The 20,516-nt window shown below is 41.4% G+C and overlaps 1 protein-coding gene and 1 pseudogene across 5 annotated transcripts in view; both read right to left on the reverse strand.

Annotated features, from left to right (window-relative positions):
• The window catches only part of CACNB4 (calcium voltage-gated channel auxiliary subunit beta 4), a 210,910-nt gene that overhangs the window by 155,709 nt on the left and 34,685 nt on the right, over window positions 1–20,516 (reverse strand). The window lies entirely within an intron of this gene.
• LOC112470624 lies at window positions 9,571–9,689 on the reverse strand (annotated as a pseudogene).

The following is a 20,516-nucleotide window of genomic DNA, read 5'->3' on the forward strand; positions in this document are numbered from 1 at the left end:
AAGATAAGTGTACACAAAGAGCTGCGTTTAAAGCAGGAATTGTTGCTCCATCTATCTCTATGCTTAGTAAAGAGGCAGATATGGGGATGCAGCATGCAAAGGGCACGAGCTACAGTACTAACACAGCTGGAGCCTCTGGACAGCGCAGGGCCAGGGCAGCCCAAGTCTCTGCAAGAGTGACCAGAAGAGATAGCTGGGAGCTATCACAAGCAATCTTCCACATCTACCCCTCTCCCCCGACCCCACCTGCGACAAACCCAAGCACAATGCTTCTTCTGCTACTGTTATGAGCAAACTGCCCAGGCTCGCTACAAGACCAGCTCCTCCAGCCATGCACTGGGCTCAAGGACTGGGCTCCAGCAATGCCCTCTTTTCCGTCCTACATCAGTAGTTTTTCCCTTTCCATTGGATGATTCCTACCAGCCTCAACACAAAGACACACTATCATAAAAACCCTCTTGACCCCACTTCTCCCTTCAATTAGCTCCCCATTTCTCCTTGAAAACACTGCCAACATTTACGGACTCCAATTTCAATTTTCCCATCCTCTCCTGAACACATTCCAATAAAGCTTTTCGGTCCACCACACCACCAAAATTGGACTTACTGAGGTCACCAGAGGCCTCCATGTGGTTAAATCAATTGGTGGATCTCAGGCTCATCTAACTTGACCCACTGACAACTTAAGACACAATTATCATTCTTTCTTCCTTGACCCTTCTTTCCATTGGTCTCCAGGCATCTCCTCATACTTTTCTGACCACTCAGTTTCCTTTGCTGGATCCTCATCTTCCCAACCTTTAAACAAGTATCCTCAACCCTACTTGTGTATTGGAATCACCCAGAAAACTTTTAAAGGCTAGAGATGGCCAATGATTCTGATTTAATTCGTAAGGGAAGGGCCCCAGGTATGGAGGACTACTAGATTCCCCCAAGTGATTCTGATGTTCCTCCAGGATTGAGCATCACTGCTCTAGATGCTGGAACACTCCCATGGCTCAGTGCCCAGACCGCTTCTCTTTCTGTCTACACTTACTCTCTAGGAGATCTCAGCAGCCACTCTCATGGCCATAAGTACCTTTTAAAAACTGACTTCTTAGTTTAGATTCACCTGAACGCAAAGCCTGAGTCAAGGACTTGGGTAGCGGCGGTTTATTTGGAACACGTTCCCATTGACCAGAAGTGAGGGAGTGGGGAGAACAAGAGAGAATATGTAAACGTGTGTTTTCAGGGTCACTGTATGGGCAACAGGGGTTGGACTCTGCTGGGCCTCCTGAAAAGTATTAGTAACCCTCCCTACCCCTACCCCAGGATGCTGAAGCATTTACCTACTTGCTTCATCTCCCTTGATGGAGGATTTCCCTAGAGGCATTGACTCCCTTGCACTTTTAGGCTGCAGTAAGCTTCAGAGAAGGCCAGGCAGCAGAAAGTGAAAAGATACATAGTTTGCACTTGAGGTGAGTCTGAGCTCACAGCAATCTGCCTAATTCAGATGTGGCAGATATGAAAGGCGGGCCAACTGGTACCCAAGGTAGGTGGCATACTGTATATATTTAGCTCTAACCATCTTCCTAAACTCCAGACTCATGTATCCAACTCGGATTTTTAATAGGCATCTCAAACTTAACATGTCCAAAACAATGTTCCTGATCCACTACTCCCTTCTCCCACCAAACTTGCTCCTCTCCTGATCTTCAAAAATGGCAACCCATTCTTCCAAAATCTTTGCTCAGTCTAAAACCCTTGAAAGTCATCCTTGTCTTCTTACTTCTCCCACTCCCCACATTCAATCTACCAGCAAACTCTATTTATTCTACCTTCAAAATATATCCAGACTACGACTTCTCATCAACTCTACTTCCCTAGTCCAAGGCATCATTATCTCTTGTCTGCATTATTGCTATATCCTCCTGACTAGTGTCTCTGCTTCTACGCTTTCTTTTCCCCTTAAATCTAGTCTCAACTGAGCAGCCAGAGAGATCTTGTTAAATGTAAGAAAGAAAACATAACTCCTCCGCTCCACACTTCCAAAAGTCTTCCCTTCTCTTCTGGAGTAAAAGTCAGGGCACGACATAACTTGGTCCCTTAGATAGCTCAGATCGCATCTTCTACTTGCCCTTTTTGCTCCTCAGACACACCAGGCATGACTCTGTCTCAGGGCCTTTGCTCTTGTGGTGACCGCTGCTTGGAACTCTCTTTTCTCACTTAACCATACGCCTCCCTTTCTCATCTCCTTCAGGTCTTTACTTAAATGTCATCTTATTGAGATCGTTTCCTGCCTACCCTGTTTAAAACTGCAACTCCTTTCTGACCTTACTTTTATTTTTCTAATTGACTTAGCACACTCTAACATAATATGTGTTTTTCTTATTTATCTTGTTTATTTTCAGTTTCTCCTACTGGAATTTAAACTCCATGAGAGCAGGAATTCTGGTCCATTTTGCTCACTGACTGCTAATCCCCAGTACTTCGAATAGTGCCTGGCTTATAGTAGGCACTCAATAAACAGGAGTTGAAAGGATGAATGAGAAGACCAATAACTATAATAATAATTAATATTTATTGAGTATTTTCCATATGCCAGGCACTAGAATGCACTTCCATGTATTAACTCATTTAAGCTTCACATCCAGCTTAAGAGCTTAGTTCTGTTATTATCTTCATGTTACATATGAGAAAATATATGCAGAGAATTGTTGAGTAAATTGTCAAAGGAATACAATTATTAAGCAGCCCATATGTAAACTCAAGTATATCACATCCCAAAGTGTAGACTCTCAACCACTAGAAAATATTGAGGCTAACTGTTAATCCCCAAGATTAATCACTTTTCCAAATTTTAGGGGAATAAATGTCACTCTGACCATGATGCCAATGTAGATGAACTCGCATTGAGAAAGAAGAGTCTACTCAGTGACTTAGGAGCCACAGGTGAGAAGGAACAGAGAAGCATACCACAGGGGGAAGGGGCAGAGACACAGCTGGTCATCAGGAGGTGGAACAGACCCATGCCACAGCATTCTTATAGTGAATACCTATTAAGAGCCTCCACCACACAGTTCTGGACCCTAGGAATTAGGTGGCAAACGAGTCAGACAAAACTCTTATAATCTAGTAAGGGAACAGCAATCACAGAAATAAGCTTTTAATATAATATCAGGTAGTGCCAAGTGGTGATCAGAGAAAGTGTCTCTAAGGAAGGCTATATTAAGGGGCTACCTCCATTTTTGATGCTGGACTGCTGACAGCTTGCAAACCCCATGCCTCCTTCTCCTCATCTTGACCCATGTCGAGTGAAGCTGAGAGGTAAGCCATGTGCTACCTGTTTTGGCTCTAGTGAGAAATTCAAACTACATAAGTCCTACCGCAGCCCAAATCCCCTCCCACCAGGGAAGCCAAAGCCAATGCCCAAACCCGCTCTCTCAAGCCATTTTCAGTCAGGCTTGGGATCCCACCCTGTTCTCCATGAAGAGCCTCAATTTGGGAGTAATAAATCTTTTCATGCCCCCCTCTTTGTGCATGTATAGCATCATCAGTCTTGACATCAAAACCAAATTTGGGGTAAGAGGTTGACCTGTTCCACCCTAATGAGGCAAACACAAGAGAAGGGCCATCTAAGCCTAGACCTAAATGAAGTGAAGAATGAGGGAAAAGCAAAGGAGGGGTAGCCCTTAATACCCTTTAAATGAAGAGAAATCAGTTAGGACCAGGAATTCCATGGATTCTGCTAGTTGATGCTAATCCACTGGAAGGATTACTCATTTGTTGGCTGTTGCCGTAACCTCCAGACCAGCAAAGGGCACAATTGGGAAATGTTGCATTATAAAATTAAAGCTACCCTAAACATATAAATAAAACATGAACAAGCACGTCATTGTGGCCCAGATTCATACATGCTCTGCATGAGTCAATGCACATTCTCCTGACGCCCAATGACACCTCTCATTTTATAACAAAGAACAGCCCAAGCCTCCTCACTGCCCTCACTTACTTAACCGCTTCTGCTGTAACCTACAAGCCACTCTTTTACTACAACTCTGAATACTTAACCCACGTGTTTTCCAGATAATTATGCAATCATTTCATCATCATGATATAATCTGTACGATCACATTACTTATATCTGCCTTGCTGTGAAAGAAGCAGAAGAGAGTATTATTTTAATTTGTTCTCCTTGGTGTCTGATCAAGACTGAGACCAAATGAGCAATCTGTTGGTCAAAGATATTCATGTGTCTCCACATGGTAAACAACTTGCAGTGAACTTTAGAGGAGTCATGGGAAAGGAGAAGTAGATCCTTGCATTTAATGCTTAAAATTTCATAAGCAACAGGGAACTCATACAAGTAAATACTATATGAGTGGATATCAGCAAGAAAAGGGTAAACACACAAAAAAGCACCAACAAGTGCTAGGAATGGGAAACGAAGGACAGGGGTTGTTCAAGGAGGCTTCATAGAGGATGGCACTAAGCAGCTTTGAGGAGAAAAATCCAAGTGGTTTGGGACAATAGGTTAAGGGACAACTCATAGGCAGGAGAAATAGATTAAGGCCAAGAAGATAGACTGTATGGGCTACATAGAGGCAGAGGCATGTATCATGATAATAAGTAAACAGGAATCACACAAAAGGGTGAACCAAGTAAAGAACCTTGAAGCCCCAGTTCATGATGCCTCATTTTTCTTTCAGAGGCAGCTCTGAGCACACTCTCTTTCTGCGATTGAGAATGATGTCAAACGAGGTGTGAGGAAAACGTCTTATTTGCTGCACAGCCTCTGACCTGGATGCAAGACGAGGGAGACACAGCAAAGTGGGTATAACAGTCCTTAGGAAAGGACATTTGGGGTCGACGAAAAGCATTGCTGTGGGATAACAAGATATTTTATAGATGAAGTAATAACAATATACTGAGAAACTCCCTGCCATAAAGAAAAGGAAGACCTAACAGAAGACTGACCAACCATCCTGGCTGGCCTAGAACTTTCTTGGTTTTAGCACCTAACATCCCTCCTGCATCCTGGAAAACCCCTCAGTCCCCAGGATGGTTGGTCACCATACAAAAGACACTTTACAAATTATTACATCGGAGAAAGTAATGAGTATGAGATATTACGATAGTGAAACAAGTGAGAGTGAGAGATAAAAGTGAGAGTGAATCATGATTCACATGTGACATGGAGTTTGGCTTCGTAGGAGGACATTCCAAAACCTGGAAATACAGGAGACTGAGGATGAGAGGGAGAGCACAGGTGAGTGATTTCTTCCTTCTTGATCTTCAATGGCTAGCAGGTGCTGCCATCTGTGCTGCGGATTCCACAGTGGCCTCCTGGGCCACACAACCTGAAGAACATGACCAGGGGCTTGCCCAGAGGAATTAGGCAGGGGACAACTCACAGACAAACGTGGGACTCCATCCTTAACCCTGGCTTTCTCACCTCCCTGATAACACCTCCTGGTGGCTCCATACCCTCAGGTGTCAGAGTCCTCAGACCTTCCAGGGAGCAAAAGGAGTGTCAGTGGAAATCCTGGAAAACCCCAAAAAGAGACATGGGGTCAATGGTAAACGACTAGATCATAGGCAAAGAAAAGAGAAGAATCCTTTAATAGTCATCCATTCTAGAAAATGGATCTTTCCCTCCATACTAAAAAGTCTGCCTTCTCTATAGGCATCCAGCTCTCTAAAAGGCAAACACGGTGAGGATGGTTTCACAAAGCCAGGGGCTTAAAGCTTCAGCTAAGGTTCAGTTAGGGAAGAGCAAACTCCCTCATTTCATATTCAGGCAAGAGCAGAGTGCCACACAGCCTTGATGATTCAAGAGTCCGCATCCCTCAAAGTGGGAAAAATGTGGCAAAGAAGGGAGAAGAAAAAAGGAACTGGAGGCACATCACCAAGTCTGATTTTCAGACCTTCTGTTAAAACTGCCCTGCAGATGGTTTCAAAATATAGATCCAAAGACTGTGAGAGCTGGAAGGAATCTTCTTCTCACTAGCCCAGTACTTCTGTTCCACAGATAAGAAACAGGTCTACAGATAGAAAGGATTAATGGAGGCCACACATACAGTGGGGCAAAAGCCAGGTCTCCTGATATTCGGCTTAACTTTTTATTCCTTAAAGCACATTGGACCAAATATATTTTGCGGCCCACAGAAATCAGCAATTTGCTAACTTGTTAACTTGTTGACTAATTTTATCTATCAACTATTGAAGATAGCTCATGGTACATCTAACTTAGTGCGTCACAGTTTTAAGAATGCTATAATGAATTACAAATTCCTTAAGGACAGCAAAGACTATAGTTTAACCATATATTACCGAATGCTTTAATAAAACTTAATTTTTAATAATAGGCAATTCAGAAATCTAAATCCTTTTTTAATTAATGCATTTCCTCTTGCCAAAGATGTCGATGTACTTTATAACTTTCTACCTTAAAAAGTTCTTGCTGTTTTTGCTGGAAGATGAATAAGCAGGTCAAATAATAACAGACAAAACTGAACTCATTGGTTTACATGTATTAACTCAGTTAATGCTTACAATGCTTGTGAGGTCAGGCCATTATTACCAGCCTTTACAGATGAGAAAACTAAGTCAGCAAAATCTGACCAAGGCACACAGCGAGTTGACAGCACCAGGATTTGGACACCGAAGTCTGAGTCTGGAGCTGTTACACTACATACACAACTTCTCTAAATCCCATTTCAACAAGCTTTAAGGGCATGGCCTACCCCTTTTGTCATACTGGAATCTTGCTGAATAAACCACCATCTGGACAAAACTAGTTTAGACATCTTCCAGGTAGTAACTGTCAATTTTTCTTCACTGGAATCTGTCCCACAGTTTCGTTTTCCTTGTATAACTGGGGCACTATCTACTGTATGAGTAACTACTCCTGGTGCTAAACCAGGCTATATGACCTTTGTTCCCATAAGCTCCCTAGAAAAATAAATAAATACAATGTCCTCATTTTTAAAAGTCCCCTTGTGTACACAGACTTAATTTATATATATAGTCATTTAATCTCTAAATGGCCTTAAGCCTTTTCTTTTTCCACATATATGATAAGACTATAAACTGGGTGAAGGAAGGATTATGTCTCCTATTTATTTTATATTTGGTCTTCTTCATCCTTCCTTCTTCCCACTTCCCCTACTTTCCACCAGAGTACAGTCTATGGTTCAAAAACTGCTACTGGCCAACATTGCAGCTATGTAAAGCTCTATTACTTCTGCTAAATACCAAGAGGGTTTTTGATCCAAAAAAACTTTTAAGGGATTGATTCCATGCACTTACTAAATAGTCCAGTTGCCACTGCCATTAAGTATGTGATATCGAGACATTCAAAAGACAGAAAAACCAATGATCCTCTGAAAATTTGAAATCTGGCTAATTTTAAAGGAAGAATAGAAGTTTGCACTACACAATGTACTTATTAGGCTGTAAACTGTACCTTTAAACTGATTAATTTCAGGTAAAAATATTCACTAGCTAAGTATATTAACATTTTTAAATCTTAAATCTGTACCCCTGCCCCCAGAAAATATGTTCTTAGTGTTATAAGCAACCTTGTAACCTGTTCTATTTCCTCATTGATGGATTTATGTTAAGCCCCAAAGAGAATTTTTTTTTCCTAAAAACATGCTTTTAGCTTTATTTTATTTTTTCCAAGTTGTCAGGCAGTCTGCATAAATGAAAAGTTTGATTAAGACCTTGGAAAACTTAAGTAATTTAAGAAAAAATTTTTACTAAATTGAAAATTAGAAAATTTAAAACCCATAAAGTTGATAAACTAGTATTTATTTAGAGTATTAAAATTATTCTTACTTTTTAAACATTGATTCAATTAATATTTATTTAAAATTAATAACTGATTTTGAACTTTTACAATAATAAAACTTGACACATGCAATTAATGTTTATTGAACTGAACTTTATTATGGAATAGAGTTTCTGGTTATCTGACAGCCAGTTTAAAAATATATGTATATATGGTGCTTCTAGGGAGCTGGCATTGTTCTAGAACCTGGGAATGCAGCACAAAGACAGAGCTCCTGCCCCCAAAGAGCCTGCATTCTAGCAAGGTCAAAGGAAGCAATACATGGGTCAACAAGCATATGTAATAATAATAATAACAACAACAACAACAACAAAATAGCAAATGGCTACACAGTACTTACCATGTGCCAGACACCCTGCTAAGCATTTCACAAGTAATAACTCATTTAATCCCACAACAACTCTAGGAAGATGGTTCTATTATGTGTGCTTCACAGATGGGGCAACTGAGGCACAAAGAAGTTAATTAACTACCTCTAGCTCTTAAGTTATATTCCCCTATGAGAAATAAACGACACTCTCAAACAGTGATTAGAGGAGTTTTACCAAGGTGTGGGAAGCATTTAAGGACACCAACAAAGAGTAGTACAGAACCCCAGAATAAATAGAGGGGGACCATGTACACAGAAGTGCAAACGGTCCAGGTGAGGGAGTAGGTGTGAAACCAGAGAGGGTGGCTGAACGGACAGATCACTCACTGATGGTGTGGCCTTGCCTAGAAGGGTTCAGGCACCTGGACTGGTTGGCACTGACCTCAGCTCTCCTCCAGCCTCCCCAACTGGCTGAGCCTAACCAGAAGGAAACAGAAGCAGAAGCCCACTTTAAGAAGCCCAGGGATGCGTTGGGCATAGGAGGAGGTGGAGGAGGGTAGAAGCTGGATCTGGAAGGACAAAGAGAAGACATCCAACACAAGGAGTGGGGCTGAGATATACCTAAGGGATCTAAGGCCACAGTCTGCTTTTAACAGGCATCTAAGGTCATTTCTGACACTGAAAATGCTATGAAGACAGAAAACAGAAAAATGATAGACTAGGTTGGCGCAGAAAAGCTCCTCTCCAGAGGTCACACTTCGGTTAACGCCTGAGTGAGGGGTAAGGAGCCAGGAAAAGACCTAGAGAACACCACACCAAGCAGGGCAAAGGCCCTAGGTGAGGATGAGCTGGGCATATCTGAGGGCCAGAAAGAAGGCCCACATGGCTGGTTAAATAACCAAGGAGAACAGACAAGGATGAAGACCTATGCTGATAAGTGTTTTTGCAAAAGGGCAGATATCTACTTGCTGATGCAGATTTAACTCTTAGGTTAGCACTCCCCTGCGTGTTGTGGACGGACTGCTGCCCCTTTAAAGTTACTGAAAACAGCAGCGAGGGCACTGGGCGGCTAGGCTCAGCATCCTGGAGGAGCAGCCACAGCCTCTCCTCGCAGCTGCCGGGATATCCTTGCAATGCAGGTCTCCTGTGGTCTCAGCATGGCCTCCGGGGTCTGTCTGGCACGAGAAGATTCTACCTAGGGTGAGAGGCAGAATCAATGTGATCTGGGTAAGTACCATTTTAAAAAGTAACAGGAACCCCAAACTTCTATTATGAATTCTCCTCCACAGACTGTATATTTTCAAAAGACAGGGGAGCCAAACCTGGAAGAATTTTTTTTTTTTTTTTAGGAGAGGCAAGCCTTGGCTGACCTCACAGATTGCAAGGACCTTGTCAGCTTACAATCCCTTATTTTTTATTTTTTACACCTACACAGCACCTGGTATTCCTAGATGGTCTCCCATCCTAGTAATAACCAGGACCAACCCTGCTTAGCTTCCGAGATCATACAGGATCGGGCTTGTTCAGGGTGGCATGGCCGTAGACTGGAAGAATCTTTTTTTTCTCCTATTTAGAAACTTCTATTTAGACCCAACATTTAGCTGGGAGGGGTGGGAAGAGGTAGGGAGAGAGGCTTTAAGGCAAAGGGCACATGGTCACATGGAAAAGAAAAAAATGAAAAATGGAAGCTTTTGCCCTTTTGCAAGAACCCCTCTAATTCCTCTGATATTTCAAATTTCCCTGAATAGAATTACTCACGCCTTCAGTTTTTAGGTAACAGATCTTTCTCTTCCTCATTAACAAGAGGCAGGTAATCGGCAACATGAGAGAAGAAAAGACTTCTTTTTGTGCAGTGTGTCTGGGTCACCTGCTATTTTTAATCCCCTTTTCCTAACACCTGGGGGGGTAGGGGAAATAAAGTTCAACAGCTCCTGAGGCAGGGAAAAAAATTAGCATTTCTCCCTCACTAACAGGCAGCTCTTTCAAATAAAACCTGTCAGGCTTAAGAGCAAGATGGACTCGGAGCAACTTCCTCCTCATTATTTGTCTCCCAACAGGGATGTTAAATTATCAGAATGCACAGGGTCAGTGCATTTAAATTTCATTTCAAATTAAAATCCCATCAGAAGTCATGTCTTGCAAAGTAGGTCTTAATACATCCATGCAGGGCAGCAGAGCTCTGCAGAAGTAGGAAAAGAGATTGGGATTCGAATGGCAACCCTTAATGGACTGAATGCTCCTGAAGTCTCCATTAGGGGTTCACCAAGGGCTCCAGTGACAGGTGATGACAATGAAGGGACAAGGTCACACTGCAGGGGAATTAAGAGTGAGGACAACACATATCATGCAAGAAAAGCAAGCTGACCTCGCCGCCTGCTCTGGCCTTTCCTCTTTATTTTAAGCCGTTACCAAAAAATGGGGACACGGCAGGCAGCTTCCCTCCAGAAAAAGCCTCCTGTAATGAAAAGCATCACATAAATGCCAATTTTAACTTAATGCTTTGCATGTGAATTAGGAGGATATGACTTTTTTGCTCTGCAGGCCTATGCAGCCTGGCTTGAAAGGACCAGGGGATGGCATCATACAGAATTGCTGCCTCCTGCAGTGATGCTCCTCACAATGCGCTTCCAAAATGGCTCACCTCTGGGGTAAGGAGAAAACACTGTGGGGAAAGGAGCTGCCCTGTTGGCTCTTTTCTTCTTTACTAAGCACGGTGTGATGCTGCTTAAATGGGACTAACTGGTTTTGCTTTTCCATCTTAAGTGGAATTGACAGCAGGCTTGAGGCAGAGAAGACAACCAAAGGAACCACTTGGGTGGCTGGGAGTCCTGGAGATACAGTGGCAAAGTGTTGTCGGTGGTCAACAAATGGGCCCTGTTGTTGAATAAACAAATTTCCAATGTCCTAACCTAATCACAAAATGGCTGGTCTAGTTTATAATCCAGTGCCCTTCAAAATCCCAAACCTCTGGGCAGGAGATGGAAAGTGTGACATTCTAATGAGAGAGAAATGTCTGACACTGTCTCCACCACATTACACGCAGTACCCAAATGCCTCCCAGGAGGCAAGAATTTTCCTAAATGAACTATTTGTTTTGTATATTTATTCTCTCCCTTGCTCCAAAAATTATTTAAGATGATTTTCAAAAATATTAGAATACTAAAATGTATTAATGGGGATTAAACTGTCTTTGTTGACAAACCGCAAGATTACCTCAGATTAATCAATAAAAATTTCCCTCAAGTTTGTTCCCCTAAGCATTTCTGAGTTTAAAATTTCAAAAATAAATTTAAATCTCTACAAGATTTTAAAACCCCATCACATCAATGAGAATAAAAGTGTTAAATGTAATGAAGAATAGATTTCAATGAGGACATCAACCTGTAAAAGCGGAGTTTCCAGGGCATGGGAAGTGATACTCCCAGCATTCCTTAGACTGCCCCGACTAGATTTAGAGTATCCTGTCTTACTATGGACCCTATGGCCTGTAGACTATGGTTGAAAGACAAAATGTCAAACAAAGTCTTGGCTATGCCTTCTAGCATAACATAGAACAAGTATCCTCTCATAGAACAAGTAATGTGAGAGCCCTTCAAAAAGTTTAACTTGACAAATATTAACTCAGCATGCCAGGAACTTCACTAGTTGTTGAAAAGCAGCTAGTGTGAACTTGAGCTGCAAAAAGGCATTGAACCTGAGCAGAATCCTCATTTGGATATTTCTATCTCAAAATATTTATGATGATCTTAGCCACAAGATGGCAGTCTTAGATCATATCGCACACCTGCTAATCCTGCCACAGTTCATTTTGGGGAGCAAATAGGTGGTTCCCAGGTGCTTACTTAGGGTCTTCTCAATGAGTCATCTCTGAGAATCTTGGTTTAGGCAGAATTAATGATAATACTCTATTTATTCCCCTTTGATGAGTGCTCTAAGGTGGATGTTGAAATAACACACTTACTATACCTAATAATGTATCACGACTCCCTCCGTTGAGTAAGAATCCAAGAAGGTGCTTGTGTAACATTCTGCATTCCCCTGATTTACGAACTAAGTCATTCCGAGAACAACAAATCCTGCTTGGGCCCAATCTTAGTCTTTGCTAAAGAAACATATCTGCAGACATTACAGAGGAATCATGCTATTCTTGAGTCCATATAAGCCCTAGTTCTACAAACATTTACATATCTGACTATTTGTTTTAGGTATGTCGAAGCTAAAAAAAAAAAAAAGGAGGAGGAGGAGGAGGAGGAGAAGTAAAGAATACGTGCTAAGGCAAGAAATATATGCTAACATATTTTGAAGTATGTGACCTTCTGACTCCTGGTGAAGCTATATTTTTCTCATTCTTCTTGCTTTTGATAAAAGCACCTAACCCCTCCCACTGTGAGGGCACAGCATTTAGGATGACACTCTTCTTTTCCTAGAGATGGAAGGGAGAGAAAGGACTGCAGCCATAGCTTCCCTTTGAGACCTAAAGAGAGGAGGTGCTTTGCTGGACAGAGTTTTTCTTCTCCCAGTCGGTTGAAAGTCAGTCAGAGTGGCCATCCTGCCGCCAAGACATCAGCAGGCCTGCAATGCTGTTGCTTGCCCCTCATCCTCAGAGCTGCCTGCCAAATGCTACAGCAGGGAGCTGGCAGTGCCCCAACCTGCAGGGAAGGTAGAACCAGGCTCCAGCAGCTGGATGAGAAAGGCAAGGACCCCCCAAAAGGCTGCGACAAAATGCAAGGCCCGGGGAATCTGTTCAGGGTTTATGCTGGCAGGGAAAACTGAGGAGATCAGAGGGGTCCCCAAAGAAATGCATGTCGGGAACCTGTGATCCACCAAGCTGTGTTTGGGGGCAGGAGGTGGGAGTGCTGGTTGCTTTCATAAATCCTGCTGATGGCAAAGTTCCTAAATTCTTTAAAGCATCGGGGATGCTCGTCTGCAATGGGAACACAGAACAAATAGCCTTGTAAGGCAAGAAGTTGGTGAGCTTGTAATCCTGGGATTTGCTGATTTCTACACCAGAGTGTGCTCAAGTTGCTGGGAATCGTGAAACAGCTCTCCCCAGACCCTTTCCAAGTTCTGCTGTCTGCCTTTGGCCTAATGAGCTGAATTCAGATCACATATCCCCCCAGCTTCTACTAAAGACAACAGGGGTTTGGCTAATGGCAGGCCAGGAGCTGGAGTGCGGCCTGGCTGCAGATAATGAGTGTGCTCAGCAGAGATGATACGTACTTAGGACTTTCACCTCGGATCCTGAAACTGACTTAAGTGGATAGATGTGAGGGAGCAGCTGGAGACACAGCAAAGGAAAGGCCGTCCGTGTCTCCGCTAGGCCCTTTACCATAGCCCAGCATCTCCTACAGCAATTAATAGCAGAGGCTGAGGCTTCTCTTTCTTCTCGAATCTCTCTCCATGCAAGACACAGGCAATAAAAGGCAGGACCGGCTGCAAATTCAGTCATTTTAAAAGACTCCTAGAAAGTGAGATTGGGAGGTTGCTGCTGCACAGATGCGCAGAGGCCCTCAGAGGAGCTGTGACAACACAGTCAGACATGAAATAAGCACTGAACCTGGAAAGATATATAATAGCATCTACTCTATTTTAATAGGGAAAAAAAGCAGGTATTTATGACAATATGTACACACTTTGGGCATAATTCATTGACAAAGATTAAAGTTTCTTAATTGTATTAGGGACATGAATATACTTTATATCCAAACAGAATATGAATTCTAATTTCACATTCTATTTCTACAAAAATAATGATAAATGGCTGATAAATGGTGGCCCCCTATTTTCTTTGCAGTTAAATGAGAATGTGTCATTTATGGGTTATTCTGAATAAATTATCTGGGATTTTTTTTTAAGTATCAAAAATACCAAGAAGTCTAATCCATATACTAGTTAAAAGTAGAATTTTAAATATCTGCTATATCAGAAAGTTCGTGGTCTTCCTATCTCATGATATCTAACTCCTACATTTTAAAAAGAATTCAGTAACAGCTAGTACCTTCAAATTTAGAAATTCCTATTACAAATCTGGCCCAGATAAGAATTGAACCAAAGCATCTGATGCCATGTCTATCCGAGGTCTCATATTTCACTAATAGTTCCTTCAGTTAATTAAATTCAGAAAGAATTTTTCAAGATCAGAGAAATATCTAGGCCTTCCCTAAAAATCTGGCCTTTTGTTCACCTAAATATGCATATTGCCAGTGCCAAGTGATGGATATTTTCTGTGAAACAAATTGGTATTTTCGAGACAATTTCCTAGTGGAAAATGTCTACATAAACAAAGTTGCATTATGATCACACATCCCTGTTGAGCATCTCAGCAAAGCCCTCAGTGCCCATGGCAAAAGATCAACAATTGTGACCCCTGGCCTTGGCCTTTTAGGGCAGAGACCCTCTGACCAGCTGGAGCAGAATCTGTGAACTCCTTGGAGGGAATATGAGGATTTCAATCAACATCAGATAAAGCCCTTCCGGTTTCTCTCAAACTCTTGGCATTCAATATAATGATTCTGAGACACTAAGAAAGATGACTTTTCCCTTTCCTATTAGCTAGTCCCAAAGTATTTCCCCCTCCCTTTGGAATTTTTCACTGCAGAATCCTTTGTGCATAGAAAGGTCTGTATTCTAAGGTTCAAGAATATGTCTAATAAACCATGAAGTTTTAAGTCATCATCGTTTTTTAGCTGCATAACCGAGTACTCAGGGGAAAATTTTCCAGAATACTGCAAAGGGCAATCTGTAACGGAGACTATAAATTTCTGTTTAGATTTACCACGAATGAAAAAAGAATTAAATGTAAAAAAAAGAATTAAAATGACAGTGGGAAAAAAATACAGAAAGTAGGCAATTGGCCATGGGGGGCAGGGACTGGAGGAACGTTATTGCTTGTTATGAGAGCGTTTACTAAAATCACTACACGAAAGGTTTGATTTTTGATAGGAGGCTGGGGCGTGGAGATTTTGCAGGAAGAAAGAAGAATCTGGGCCAATCAGTCCACATCCAAAAGACTTGAGGATTATACCACTGAAAACACCTGCCTTCAGTAATCTTCTGATTATTCGAAAAAGACTGAACCAAGAAATAGCTTTAAGTATTATCTCTCTTTGTTTCCCCAAATCCACTGAAGAGAAGAAATTTAGCAAGTAATTAAAAGATTGTGTTATTTCCAGCATTACTGGAAGGATATACACCTGAAAGTCAGGAGAAATGTTAGCACTAATTCTCCTATTAATTCCATCAGACAGATGAATAAGTTCTGGGGACCTAACATACAGGATGGTGACCATAATTAATCATACTGTATTATATACTTGACAGTTGCTAAGAGAATAGCTCTTAAATGTTCTCAGTACAAAGGAAAGTTCGAATTATGTGTGGTGATGGGTGTGGTAACTAACCTCATTGTGGTAATCATTTCACCATATATACGTGTATCAAATTTTAAAATATTCCATCAGAACATAAAGTCTATACGGGGCCTTTGTCTTGCTCATTTTATCATCACCAGCACTTGGAATAATGCCTGGCACATAATAAGTGCTCAAGAAATATTAGTGGAATGTGTGAATAAATGAGTAAACTATGTAATCCGTTCGGTCCACCACTCTTCTAGCCAAACCTCCCCCCAATGCAGGGCTGGAACTGCCCAAGTCCTGTTTCAGAAGCAATGCTTTATCTCCCCAACACTCAGGGCCAAGTCAATGACTTTATAAGGGACAAGCTCCCAGAAACTCCAAACTATTTGCTGCTGGGATGGGAAGGCTAGAATGCCTTTCTGGGTTTTCTTAATCTGAGGTCACCAGCACAATCTCAAGCGGCATTCTGCATCCTGCAACCCCAGGAATGCTGTCCAATTCCATTTCCTTTCCTCCATCTGCTCCATCCCTAGGCCCTGTTCTCATATGTTTGTGATTTTCTAGGGTGTTGGATTATATTTCTTAGGCCCCTGCTTAAGAAAAAGCCTGGACCTCTCAGGCCACTAAGGTTCCCCAAGTGAGTGCTACACAGCAGGAGACTTACTCTTTGAAAGCAGACTGAGCTCTAAGGAGCTAGACTGGCAGTGCCATTGACCAGAAACACCAGCTAAATTTACTACATTATTTACTGCTCATATTGTGTGGCCATCTGCTAATCATTAGAAGATGCTCAAGAAAAAAAAAAAAATGGTATTTTAAATCTTAGGTTGTCCCTTCTGGCTGAAAGCCTTGTTAATTTTTTTACCTTCACACTTAGAAATAGAAGAGAGAGTGTGTGTGTATGTGCATATATACATACATGTAGATACATTCATAAAAACATACACATACTCGAGTTTTTTACATATTTGTAGGAAAATATCTAGAATTCACTTGTTTCTGTGGTTAAATAAACCAACACAAATGTCTTCATTTTCCAAATATGAATCTATTCAGTTGAGCAACATCCATTCTTCAAATCTGAAATTAAATTGAGAAGGCTTCTATTTTTTCTAGGCTTCACAAACATTTGATCCAATCAGATTTATTTAATCAAAAAACCAATAGAATTATGTGGGAAAAAATCAAAATAAATTACTGATGTAAAATACACTAAAAACATCACCCTCTCCTCCCTTTGAACCAAGGAGATATCTGTTAAGATGACATCAAACAAAAGCACTTCTTTTAAAACAAAATTATTAAAGAGTAACTTCTTATATAAAATATACCATATAGAATTTAGAAATCACTATCGCTCCCAGGTAGTGGACTTATCAAGCACAACATAGTCATGGAAAACATTCGAAGACCACACAGAAATAAAATCAACTTAAAATGAAACATTCCAATATTTGCCATCCCATGTCCTTCACTCAGGTCGTTTTCTCTGGCCGGATGGAACACATCTGCCCTCATCTCCACCAACCCCTGGAAAACCTGGCCACCACTGCAGGGTCATGGTCGGTATCATGGGTCTAGTCTCCAATAAGAGACCATGAGCAATCCAAGGGTGGTTTCAGTCTTCAAAATTTCCAGAACATATTGCACCCAAAAAGTTTCAATAATAAGTTTGCTAATTTGAACAGAACTAAGGGAAAGAAGAGATACGGAAAGAAGGTGGTGGAGAGAAGGGGAGAGAGGGAGAGAGAGATTGGGTGGAAAGAAGAGAGGATGTCAAACAAGTATATGAAAGGATATTGTTCCGGCTCAGGACTTCAGGCCAGAAAAATCACTTCTACTGTGTAACTATTCCCAGTGCATATAACTAGATAAACACATAAATATATGTGCATATGTATGGATATGGAAAGGTATCATTTGCCAACTTCTTTTCAGGGCATTAACAAAGCAGATGAGCTTTTTATATGCTTTAGAAGGATTGTAAAATGGTGTGGTCACTGTGGAAATAGTTTGCTGGATCCTCAAAAAGTTAAACATAAAATTGCCATATGAGCCAGCAATTCTACTTCTAGGTACGTACCTAAAAGAATTGAAAAAAAAGTTTAAAACAGATACTTGAATGCCAGTGTTCATAGCGGCATTATTCACAGTAGCCAAAAGGTGGAAACAGACCAAATGTCCATCCACAGATGAATGGATAAACAAAATGTGGTCTGTACATACAATGGAATATTGCTCAGCCTTAAAAAGGAATGAAATTCTGATGTATGTTAAAACAGGGATGAACCTTGAATATATTATGCTAAGTAAAATAAGCCAGACACAAAAGGACAAATATTGTATAATTCCACCTACATGCGTCACCTAAAATTGTCAAATTCACAGAAACAGAGAGTAAATAGTGGTTACTTGGGGCTGGAGGGAGGAGGTTATGGGGAGTTATTGTTTAATGGGCACAGAGTTTCTGTTTGGGGTGATGAAAGAGTTCTAGAGATAGGCAGTGATGATGGTCGCACAACAATGTCAATGTCTTTATTTGTATACTTTACTGTACACTTTGAAATGGTTAAAATGATAAATTTGGTCACCATTAAAAAGAGATAAGGATTTGGAAAGAAGGTACGCGTATACAATCTCACAGGTTTACAAGTAACCTCCCCTCCCTCTCCACACATACTGGGAACTTCCCGTCCCCCTGAATTCCCTCTCCTGGTTTCAAAAGAGTTAAGATGACACTTTATCCATAACTATAGATTCCACACTCTAAATACAGAGATTTGCAGCAATAGCAAGTTTTTGTTAAACATTTGCAGATTTGCTGAAAAGGAAAAAAAAAAAAACAAAACACAGAGATAATGAATAGTTGGAAGGATTCTTTTTCTTTTTTTGGAACAGAGACTAGAATTAAGGCAATAAAAAGTTCTGATAAACAAACTAGAATGTAGGCAGATGACAAATCAACAAGTCTTGGTCTTCAAAGTAGCTGAGAACCAATGAAATAATGAAAAAATTTTCTGTAGTAACTCCTATTATAATGGGGAGAAGCGGGAAGAAAGCAAGTCACATATAAGAACAACTTGAGTTAGTTTTTTTAATAAAATGGGAAGAGAAATAAGTTATCAAGAAAGAAATGGCAACTTTTTAGCTGGTAACTCTCATTACATAATAGTATATTCTTATGTCCTATGGACCGTCCATTCAGCAGCAACTAGAACATACCAGAACACGGGCACTCGTTTTCTCAGAGTAACCACAGGGAAAAAAAACACAACTTTTTCATAGAAAAAGAAAGTATATCAGGAACACAAACACACTTTGAGGCTCAACAAGATAAAAATAGGTTAAGTTATAAAAATTCAAGCAAACACCTTTGGCCTAGAGCAATTTTATGGAACAATCTCTAAGATGATTATCTTCCATAATTTCTTCCCTACAGCTGTGGCTGGTTTCAACTTGACTGCAGCAAACAGGACAATCTCTTTTGCCCTTTTGAAAATCCACCCCCGTCCTTCAGTCTCACGATTACTTCTTTTCTCATTTAATTCTCCACAACTGCCAGTTAACTCTATTTAGCACCACACTTTGACTACTGGAGGCTACATCTAAGAGAGCCCTTATTTCTGCCTTTTTAAGATGTCACCCTGGGCAAAGGCCTCTGATGACAGCAGTTAAGATATGCCTGCCGGGCTGTAAGCAACTCAAAAGATGAGAATTCTGCCTGCTTTTCATCAAACTTTGGTTTTTTTAATTAAGTTAATTAACCCAGAAATTCTAGTCAGTTATCATCTCAGACAGCTTGCCCCAGCCCCCAGTATCTGGACTAAACTGTCCCCAGGTGCTTCCACCCAGTTAGGAAAAAGGGTCTTTTTCCTAGGCTGTGGGTACAGAGCTTCCGTTAAGAAGAGATTAGGTCAAGTGGGGTTTCTCAGCCTTGGCACTATTAACATTGTGGGCCAGATAACACTTTGTTGTGGGGGGCTGTGTGTTGTAGGATGTTTAGCAGCATCCCTGGCCTCTTACCCTCTAGATACCAGTAGCAACCCCTAGGGGTGACAATGAAAAATGTCTTCAGGCATTGCTGAAAATCCTCATGGGGGCAAAATCAGCCCAGCTGAGAACCACTGGGGTAAAATGAGATTCTATCCTGCTGTTCCCCACTATCAGAAACGTCAATCTGAAGGATCCTCCCCACTCTTACTCCTCACCCCTCCAGCGACCATGTGTTAGGTCCAGGATAGCCCATCAGCAGGTAGCCCAGCTGGACCCAGGTTAGAAAGAGTAAGAATTTGTCCAAGTGGAAACCAAATGGCCTCCACTAAAATCCCCAAGCTAAATGAAGGAAAGGAGAGAATAAGAAGTACCCAACCACCCTCCCTTCCAACTGTGAAAGAAGCTAACAAGACTAGCACTTCATTGGCGGACCTCCTCTCCCAGCCTCCCCTTCGCCAACAAGGAGATCTACCCAGAACATCTCTCCGGGACATGAGCTACGTGGAGGCAGCTCTCTGCAGAGAGGGATGGGCCCATGTGAATCTGACAGGTCCCCATGGGATAGAAGCTCTACATTCTAGTTCAGCTTTGCAATCTGCTGGTTATAATGACCTTGGGCAAGTCACTTAATTTGTCTGGATTTCTTTTTCCTCAGCTGTAAAGCGAAAGAGCCAAATCTTTTAGAACTTCTTTGGGGTTACTTCTAGATCGAAAGTGCTACTATATTAGGGGCCAAGAGCTGGGGAGGAGTAGGGAGAAGACAGAGGCAGAGGAACCAAGGAAAAAATGGAATACTCTCAGGTGGCTGCATGCTATGCACGAGAGAGGGCAAGAGCTAGGTTTTTAAGAAAAGTCAGGGAGGCTTAAGGCCAGCAACAATCAAATGTCTTTTCTAGAACATAAAGAGGGAAGGATTAATATGCAGCATTTTATGTTTTTCAGCATTCCCCACATCTTTACCGATCTGATTTCTTCAGTTCATACCTTGATACCACGCTCCTCTACATTTGTATTCTCTTTC

Source organism: Pteropus alecto, unplaced genomic scaffold, assembly GCF_000325575.1.
Source record: "Pteropus alecto unplaced genomic scaffold, ASM32557v1 scaffold3, whole genome shotgun sequence".
NCBI lineage: Eukaryota > Metazoa > Chordata > Mammalia > Chiroptera > Pteropodidae > Pteropus > Pteropus alecto.